Source organism: Anopheles cruzii, chromosome X (assembly GCF_943734635.1).
Source record: "Anopheles cruzii chromosome X, idAnoCruzAS_RS32_06, whole genome shotgun sequence".
Taxonomy (NCBI): Eukaryota; Metazoa; Arthropoda; class Insecta; order Diptera; family Culicidae; genus Anopheles; species Anopheles cruzii.
The window spans coordinates 6,587,172-6,597,642 of NC_069143.1; positions in this window are offsets into that span (position 1 = coordinate 6,587,172).

The following is a 10,471-nucleotide window of genomic DNA, read 5'->3' on the forward strand; positions in this document are numbered from 1 at the left end:
CGATGGGCCGAAGGTAGGATGGGAACACCACACCTTCCGGGACGAGGCCGGGCGCGGGCGGGGGTGGTTTGCTCCCGTGGACCATTGCCGGGGAGGGAGGAGGCTCAGCTTTCCAGCACAAAAAAGGGGCATTGGCCCATTGGGATGATGCATCATCAGCATCCGGCGGGCATCGGGCGTCGGGCGTCAAACGGGTGAGTCGGCGAGGACACCACCACCGTTCGCCATTTAATGCGCATAAATACGATTAAGTACAGCACCACCACCTTTGGTTCGCAGGGCTACACACCCGATCCCTCCCCTTCTCCGGCGGCGACGTCCTTGTTGTTACTTTACAGCTCTACCGAGCGATCTACCTTTTCGCCGGCCGTCCCGCACCAGGATGCGTTAGGTCAAGGTTTTCGTGTACATGTGTGTGTGTGTGTGTGTGTGTCTGAATGTGTGTGACGAAAGGGAGCAACTAACTCGTAAACGGGGGAAGGCGTAATGCCACACGTAAACAAAGCGTTTGGCACCCGCTTGATGTCTTTGCCTGCAATTGCCTTCCGTTTCGTTTGTTGGACGCCCACGTGTGTGTGTGTGAGTTTTAGTATTGTCCCACCCCCCCCAAAACACCCCCCCCCCACGTCTAGGCCCTCAAAGAGTTCGCCAGAGTGTCTCGTCACGTCACAGATCTGACTCAAGACTGGTCTGGAGGAGGTCAGTCAGGTTCGTGGCTCAAGGCTCCCGGACGAAACGATGGACGGGGGGGGGGGGGGGGGGGCCCCCGGGGCCCCCCCCGGGGGGGGGGCCTTCCCCACAGGGGGGGGGCGGGGGGGAAGAGAGTCGGTCTCGCCAGAGCGCACAGCCAATCATTTTATGTCTCTTATGTTTATGCTGCATGTTGAGTGCGCACCCATTGCTTTCGGTTATCAATCTTTTATTGCCCCTCCCGGCAGGGTGGTTCACCTTTTGGGTGGCCCCCATGGTGGGGTCCCCAACAAAGACGGGAGGGGAAGGGATGGGGAGGAATGAATCATTGCCGCCGCCGCCGCCGGTTGAATGGCACGCATCACAAGAGCTTGCGCCTTTCTTGGGTTCAACCGTCCTCGAAAAGACAGCGCCACTGCGATGTACCTTTCTCTTTCTCTCCTTTTTTTCCTTCTCTCTCTCTCTCGCTTTCTGTTGGGCGTCTCACACATTACGCGTCTCCTCTTCCCGCTAAAAGTCCGGTTCCGGTGAATGTGTTTACTATGAATCGTTCGCGCGTCTCTAATCTCGGCCCTCGAACCCGTAGACACACACACTCGCACACTCGCACACAAGCACACCGACCCACACACGTGCAAGCGGGCCAAGTCCCCTACGGCCAGGGCTACGTCACCTGTAAAAACAACCGAGAAACCCTCCCTAGGCGCGCGGGAAATCGGAAACCGCGACGATCGGCGTCCCCGTTTTCCAGCAGCAGCATCATTCATATCGCATTTCAGTGCGGGACTCGGGCCAGGGTGGGCCAGGGTGGGCCAGGGATGATGGCCCCCTCCACCGGGCGATGCAGTCCTCGCACACCTTGCACCAGCCGCCGACGCCGTTGGACGCGCAAAATACGAACAGATGATGTTTATGGACAACTGTTCGAGCCGACAACGCGAGGAGCGAGTCGGTCGGTTTGGTTGTCGCCCCTCGGCACGACCACCGGGACGGGACCATACTTACCTTCAAACACACGGGCACGGGCACACATGTACGCATTTTATGCTGATTAGGGATGGCTCGGTGCGCCGCCGCCACCCGACGGAGGCAATAAATGAATTTCCACGAAGATTTTATCCGCCGGCACCGGCCGATTTTCCGAAGACCCTCCCCGGAATCGGCCGGTTCGGGGCCGAGGGATTGATTAATCTGGCTACGGAGTGCAGACGGCCGGCCGCCTAGCCCACACACACACACCCACAGGGACGCACACATACACACTTTGGCGGGATAATGTGTTCCCAATTTTCACCGAAACCTTTAGCATTTTTCACGCAACATATCGCGCGCGCCCAACCCAAACCAACCGTAGGTAGATCCACTCCATAGGTCTGTGAGAGGCGAAGGCGTTGGAGTTGGCGTTTGGTTAACATAAGCGTGCACAATTATTGCGCTAGGTTTCGTAGGTGTGCTGAGATTCAGTCACATCCGATCGTAGGTTGCAGCTCGTAAATTCTGCAACCAATAAATGTGGCCGACGATCGACGAACCGTCCGTCATGATGACTGCTAATGCTATTAAGCTGACCGAATTGGACCAACTTATTACTCGCATCGCATCTTCAATCCCTTCTTAGCGTCCCTGCCTTAGCGGAGTTTAGCATAACTTTCGTTCAACGTCCACAGTAATTGTAATTGTAATTGTTTATTTCAATCTTGACGATCGTAGGAGCTTAATCAAGCACGGTTTCTTAGGATCAACTAACCAACCTTATTCTTAAATAATAACCCTGAACGTGGGCAAAGTTCAACATAAAATTAAGACTTACACGTATAAACATCGATTACTGACATGCGGAGACGTTGCCGGAAACTGGGTATGGAATTATTATATATAATCAAAATATTTAAAATTGGCGTTAAACTGTCTGATGGCGAAAGTCAACGGTTCAAACATTCCCGAATGAGTTTTGCGAAACGCAGTAACCGACCGCGCGAAAATTCGCCGCGTTCTGCCAAATCTGTTTGGAATTTTGGACCATAAAACTAACGTTCGCTACGGTCAATGGTTGTTTATGGTGTCGCCTTTAACGATCGACGACAGGAAATCTTTGAAAATCCATCGTCATCCGTTTTGGTAGTGAACTTGTAAACTATTATCTTGCTGCGGTGCGATGTGTACGACGTAAATATGTGATGTGGCTACTGTGGCCCAACGAGAATGTGACGGGAATTTGCTTATCAACTCTTTAGTTATCCTTCTACATTCATTTTATCCTCCCATTTATTCAAAACATCTTCCGTAAAGTCTTCTTTCGGTATAGCCTTCAATGTTTTTTTCTCTTTGAAGAACGGACCGGGCCGTATTTATTAAATGTACTTAATAGTTAACTTAATCTAACCTAACAAGATTATCTTAATCAATATGTGACATTTCCTCCTTATCCTCCTCCACTTGGTGCTAGGTCAGCTGAATACGGTGGTTGCGGAACGATATGGATATGGATTGCAGCGAAATGACCACGAATTACTTCAAAGATCCAAGAATTTACTATCCACAAAATTGGTCATTTTTAACGCACAGAAGCATGCAAACGCAGCATTAGACCTAAAGAGTATTTTTTGTTGAGTAGTAGTAGTAGTAGTAGTTTTTATTGTTGAATAGACTTATTTGAGTTTACCTCATTGTTTAACGTGATTGGTAACGGGTTCACAGTGTTTGTTTTCCTCATTATACTTAAGTTATTTGTGGCGTTGCTGTTTGGTAATTCCGTTTTATGTTTGTGTTCTATCGTATGGGAAAAAGGGGAAAAACCGTCGACAAAAAAAATGTTTATACATAATAGTACTTAATGTATACTAACCTATTTATTCCTATCTAATTGTGTACTAGTCTTCTATTTGTTGACAGTGTGTTGAGCTAATTTCGCTGTGTTCGCATTTATTGTGGTATTCTAGGTTTATTTTCCCTACCTTCCTTGATTGTTGGTACCTGGGTCCTATCATGTAGAGTTCTCGAGCTGTACCAATGAGGGAGATTTAAGATGTTATTATGCTTGATCTGAAGATTCTTTATGTGAGTCTGTGCGCCAGGTACCCCAGACTGGTGATGCATATTGCGCGTAAGCATGTTTTGTAAAGTAGCAGCTTGTTTTCTTCATTTCACTTTGATCTCCTGTTTATGAATGGATACAGAATTTTAATCAGTTTGTCTATTTTGATTATGGTGTTGGTAATGTGTTTATTGAATGTTAGTTGTCTTTCGAAAACAAATCCTAGATATTTAATTTGGTTTTTTCATTCTATTTCTGATAATCCTAGTTTTACTGAACTTTTTGGAAGTTTTTTAACGCTTCTGTTTCTTGTAAAGTATATGGCTTCTGATTTTTCGATATTAGTTTTTAGTTCTTAGTATTAGTTTTAGTTCTCGATATTAGTTCCACTGAACCTTATTGCCTTATTGATATTGCCTGTTGCAACAACGAAGGTCAAGAAAAATCTCGGACTATCAATCGACGATCTCGGAAGATCAATTTTATGCATTTTTTACGTGTAACTCATCAGTTAATGTTTATCCTGGTCGTCCTGGCCGACTCTTGTTTTCGATAGAGCTTGCTCACCTTCTGCAACCTTTTTCAACTTTTTTGGCAGCAGAAACTTCAACTTCGCACGCGAAATTTAAAAGAGCTGCGTTATTGAACTGTTTCAGACGTTAGAAGAAAAGAAAATTTTAGCACTTTTAGCTGTTCACGAAAGGACCCGTATCGAAAACACCAAATAGTGGTAGGAAAAAAAAAATATACCCCAATTGGAATCACGAACAAGTTCAGAAATTTTGAGCCTATTTCTATTTTGGCTACAGTGTTAAATCAGTTATTTAGACGATTTGATCGACGAACGATTTGCCACACCATTCCAGCAGTTGGGAGAGTTCGACAGCCAACAGCCTGATTGAGCTGGCTTCGACCAAGTTCGATGGCTGCTGCTGCTGTTCGGCATCAGGGTTTGGCTTGGTTGAAGGCGCGAAGTCGGACGACAGATCCAGTTTGGCAGAGATCAAACCCCTTCACCATCCTAGCTTCCATCGTCGCTCCATTCGCCCCTCCTTCGCTACGACTTCGACCGCCAGCATGATCGAGGCACGCCCGTTAATGGCACCGATGGGTGGCAGGACAGCAGGACGATTATTATGTGGTAGGTTATTATTATTGGAAGGAATAAGAAAATTACCCCTTTCTGCTCCCACCGTCTTCTGAAGGAAAGGGGGCCGGGGGGCACCACAAATCGGGGCTTTCCACGATGCCCTACGATGCCGTCAACCACCGACACAAACACCCCGAACGTCGTTGTTGTCGTTTGTCGCGCGGCGCTCTCTTGTAGTTATCCCCGGGGGCAATAAAAACTCAGCAAAACCACCCAAATTAAGAGACCGTCCCCCACCATACGCGACCGCCGCCGGTTCTGGAATCCTTGCCAAGGTTCGGGGTGTTTATAGCGTTGCATATTGCTGTTGTTACTATGCCAAGCCACACTCCACAAAGGCGCGCCCCCAATTTACAACCATCATAACGCTGGCTGGCGGACGTTTAGCGAAGTGCATTCAAGGTCCGAGGTAGGTCCGAGGTTCAGTTCCAGCCCGGTTTGGGCGCGCATTGTCTCCCGGGAGCATCAGGCATCAGGATCTCGGCAGAGAGTGGAGCTAACGGGCCACACTAATGGTGGAAAATAAATTAGTGCGGAGTAAATTGACCCCAGGCTGCGGAGGGGTGGGGGGTGGGGCGAACAAACACACCAAAACTAACCGAAGAAAGGGGGGGGGGGGGGGGGGGGGGCGTGCCAATTTGATGCGTGATAAATTCCGGGGGCCACGGGTGAGCCTGCCAAATAGTAGATTTTTATTGTTCTTCTAAATCCTTCACCATCGTCCTCTCGGTAGGGTGGCGGCGGCGACGGCGGCAGCGTCTTGAGCGCGCCAGCGCCATGTGGCCGTGCACTGTCCACCACCACCCACCCGAGAGCCGGATAATTCCTCAACCCCACCCCCCCTGAGGACGGCTGGGTGGGCTATTAAAATAATGATTTATTTTAATACTTTTATATTTGGTACGTTGCGCGTGGCGCGCGGTTTGTTAAAATGTGCTCCTTTTAGCAATAGGAACACCTCCTTCCCTCTCTCTCCCACTCTTCCTGCCCCTCTCTGTGTGTCTTTCTCTAGCGCGCTTTCTCTTTGTGGTACTGTTGGGTTGGTGGGTTGTAGCTGAGAGTGAAGATGAGCTTCATCTTGATTATCTTGGTCCGGGCCGAATAATGGGCCGAAGAAAGGAGGACGATGGAGGACCAATATTGTTTTGATCGCCAAATTTGTCCGGGTTATATTTCCGCTCATGTCTGCTTATTCGGATATTAAAACTGATTTATGGAAGAGAGAGAGAGTACAGGGAGTGGTGTGTACTCGTGTGCGGGTAATGTATTACAGTTCTAGAGTGGTAACGATGGAATTGCCACAATTTCTTGGACATCAAATAGGATCTTCGCGACCGAACGCCTTTCTGGAGCCACTGCAATGCTCGGTGGGTGCTGGACTAACTGCAATCCCAGGGCCCAGGATTGGTGGTGATGTCTAGCAAGGTATCTGGTGAAGGGGTTATTCTGTCAAGCAATTGGCCGGACGATTAGCAAGGGACCTGAATGCCACGATGCTCTCTTTCGGGCAGACAGACAGAGGCTGTTCAATAAGTTTTGCAATTCGCTAAAAGAAGCACAATTTAATGGTTCGAAATGAAGTGTATTATTATTCAAAGGTATAGTCTCCCGGAACATCAACATACTTGGTCCGATTTATAAATTCCCTTATCCCTGAAGCTTGGAAGGGCTGGACCTCATCAAAACGCCCTCCACGAACACATTTTTTTCAGGGTCTGGAAACAGATGGAAGTCGCTTGGGGGCCAAATCGGGTGAATACCGCTGGATGCGTTTCCAAAAATTCCAACTTTTTTTCGTGGATTTTGGCCTTTGTCAAAATGATTGCTTGTGACAAGGTGCATTGTTCTGATGATTACAGGATCTTCTACAAACCGGTTCTTTCCTCATGATTTTTTCCCTTCAACTGGTCTAAAAAATCAAAATAATATTCCGAATTTTGTGTTGTTTTTCCAGTTTGAATTTATTGTTTCTTTTTGCATCTTAAAAAAAACGAATGCTCGAATCAACCTTCTCGACCAACTTCTGGGACACAAACTCGTTTCGGTGTCGAAGAACCAGGTTTAAACCATTGTTTAGCATTTTGTTTTGATTGAAATTTGATTAGCAGGTGTTGTTGCTGTTTTCGGACGTCCTTGGTGTGGATTGCTTCAAGGTCTGTGCGGCCACATACTCGTACATCAACCCATCTTACTACTGAACTAAATGAAGGCGAAGAATCCTTATATTCTTTTATCATAAATTTCTTTTGCTTTCAAACGGTCCAAAACATAAAAATTCAATCACTGCAGTGGTTTTTTCCATTGTAAAAAATACTGTGACGAAACTTCACACGTACGTTCATATGAAGAGTGTACCAACATGAACTGAACAATCTCTATAGTTCGCTCCCGGGCTATCGTTCTCCATCTCAGCTTGTGCCTTTTGTCTGTGATCAATGAACGAACTAATAAAACTCTCCGACTCCGGACGGTGGGTGGGTTGTGGGTGGGTGGTGGGCGGACGCTGACCGGCTGCGATTTCGCGCCCGATCTTGTTGTCAATCACGCGATCGACTCCAGCCAGTGGGCCAGTCCGCTACTCCAAATGTGGGTTGCCCGGCCACTGAGCCGCCTGGCCAACTACGGCCAGCATTAGCGTCCGTTGCATAGATGAGCGTGTAGACAGGGTGGTATGTACGTCCGTACACTACCAGCCGCCGTGTGCCGTGCAGCGCAGCGTAGAGCAGCGCGCGGCTCAGGAGGTAATAAATGTTATAAAAATAAATCAACGATGGACCGTGCTTTGCCGTGGACGGTGGCGGTGGTGGTGCCGAAGGAAGGTGGTGGCTACCGAGAACCGAGAACGGGGCGAGGCAATGTCCGGATGCTGGCTGACTGGCTGGCTGGCTGGCTCTCGGCGCGCCCCGCACGGTGGTGATCTCGGGTGTCGGAAAGTCAGACAGATGGTGTGTTGGAATTATTTTTAGAATTATTGTTACGGATCGGCAGCCCGCCCGAACCCGTACATCTCGCTTCCTGGCTCTTTCTTTCTCTCTCTCTCAGTGATCGAAGATCGATCTCTCTCTCTCGCTCGCTCTATCACTCTGCCCCTGCCTCGAGTGAATCATCCGGCGCGTATCAGCAGGACGCAGCAGCAGTCATCCTAGAGGTAGCCCGGCAAACTGGACGCCCGGGGCCAGGGCAGGACCCGAGAGCCGCCGCGCCCAAATCCATAATGAGGAGAATGGCAGGAGAATTTTCTTCCGGTGGTCCGGTCACATGTGTGTCACCGGCGGCGTATTCTAATGAGCGATCGGAAGACCTTCTTCTCCGTCGTTTCCGGGTACCGGGGTACCGGGGGTCCCGTTACCCCGTGGCGTTAGCCTACCCAGCCAGCCTCTATCCAGGCAAAGTACCGGGGCGTTAAACCATCATAAACACGATTTCAACGGCTCCTTGGCCTCGACCAGGACCTCTCCAGGAATGCTGGACTTATCTGGCGTCACAACTGGCGACCCTGGCCAAACTTTGCCTGCTCTCAAAAGGTACCATACACACACACTGGCTGGCTGGTTGGCTGGTTCCGGTACCCGGAACACGGGGCACCTTCACCGAGTTCATTCATTGTTTTCAACCCCGGCCCTGGCCCTGGCCCCGTCGCCCCCCGTGAACTGTTTCTTTGTTTTATTGGCGCTGAAGAGCTGTGCGTTGTTTGAGTTTTGGCACGTCACAAAGTCTCCCGAGTCGTCCCGCCCGTAGACGCCCCTCCTTTCTACCCGTTCCCCGGCCGGCTTTTTGGCCCGGGACTTCTATCAGCGCGACTTCTTACCCATAATTATTCATCTCCGGCCAGGCAGGCAGGCAGGCAGGCCTGGCGGAACAGCGGGAGTGAGAAGGGAAGAAACCGGAAAGAAGGACAGCGCCCACCCCACCCCACCCCGCCGCGCTGCCGGGAGTCGGCTGTGAAAAATCTGTTTGCAAGATGTTTTGTTATTCTTTCATTTCGGGCGCTCGGCGCTCGAATAATTAGATTTTTCACAGGAGTGCGCGCGCGAACGGGCGCTTCTCCGGGAAGTGACCGCCGCCGCCACGCCCGAGGTGGCCCGAGGACGCACACACCCGCATCGGGCACATCTTCGTCTTGCGGAGGCCGGAGAGAAAGCGGACGAACGGACGAACGGGTTTTGTTGATTGTTTCCCTATTTACTCAGTCTCCCGTCCGGGCTCTCGTCCGGGTGGTCCTGGTGGAGTCCTGTACTCCTTCCTGTCGGTTGATGCAAATTTCTTCGGCGCACACAGCCCACCCTTCGCCGCCGTCGTGGCGTCTAGTAGGTCGGCGCGTCAGAGGAACGTGAGTTGGAACTGCGAACCCCGCGCCGTAACTGCTCTTTATTGGCAGTAATGTAATTAGAATTGACAAATGTATTCTTTGAATTTTCGGTACCGTCTACGGTCGCACCCCCCCATCCTGTTCTTCGGTCCACCCTTCGGGCGAAGCGGGTCGAAAAATCAAAGTCACGCGCCCGGTATGGAGCCTGGCTGGCTCAACTCGCCACTCAATTGATCATTAGCTGTTATACAGACATGCAAATCACCGCCCGCCCGGGGGTTGACCAAGGAGTCACCTAGCAAACGGCGGTAAAGGGTTTTCCAGTCCACGGGAGTGCTTGGGATTTCCACCGGGCCCTGGTTCCGGTTTTCCGGGCCCGGAACTTTTGTGACATGCTTAGGTGTTTCGTTGACCGGTGACCAGTTCCAAACCTTCGGGGGTTCCTTAGGGATGCTCGAATTCCTTAATTGCCACATTCAGGCCGCGGCAAGACTAAAAGGCACCTCCCTGTGAGCGCTGAATGTATTGAATGTATTAGGTGTAATGTTTTTCAACAATCGAATTAAACGCTATGGAATCGGCAATTTTCGGCAACTTTGATGCCGGCATACACTCCGGAATGCTGGGAAGGGAACTTGGGAAGGTATGCGAAAGACTGAAGGAGATTGGAAACCTTCTACTCACCCATGTTGTAATTCTGAGTTTAAAATTTTCTTAATTTATTATTATTAGATGGGGCAATGGCCGTATCGGCCGTATTAAGCAATGTGTGTTTTTTTAATGGGATTCGGTGGGATACTGAACCGCAGTTTCAGAAACTTGACTTGGAAAGAGTTTCACCGAAAACCCACAGAAGCTCTTTTCACCGATGAAGTTACTACGAAATTTAATAAACGCATTCAAAAGGTAGTTGATGTTAAATGTTATTAGGCGGGCGGAAGTTGGTTAGCAAAAAAGTAATTGGTAACATTCCAAACATTCAAACAAATTTCTCTTGACCGAAATGCCGCTTCCTTACGCATTCTTGAACCACACGTGGACCAAACGAACCGAATGACAATGATAAGCAAGCTCCTGCAGATGGAAACCTGCAGGTACCGGTGAAGTTGGCCCGACCTGGAAACTATATTGCCGCACTGTGCAATAAAAAATGGATAGTCAAAAACAATTTCGACATTCTTACGACATTACTCGGTGAACCTCTTTATGTATTTATTTGTTTATTTCAGATTAAGTCAACTGGTCAAGAGGCGCAGTTGCCACCTAATGGCGACACGTTGACAGGTAG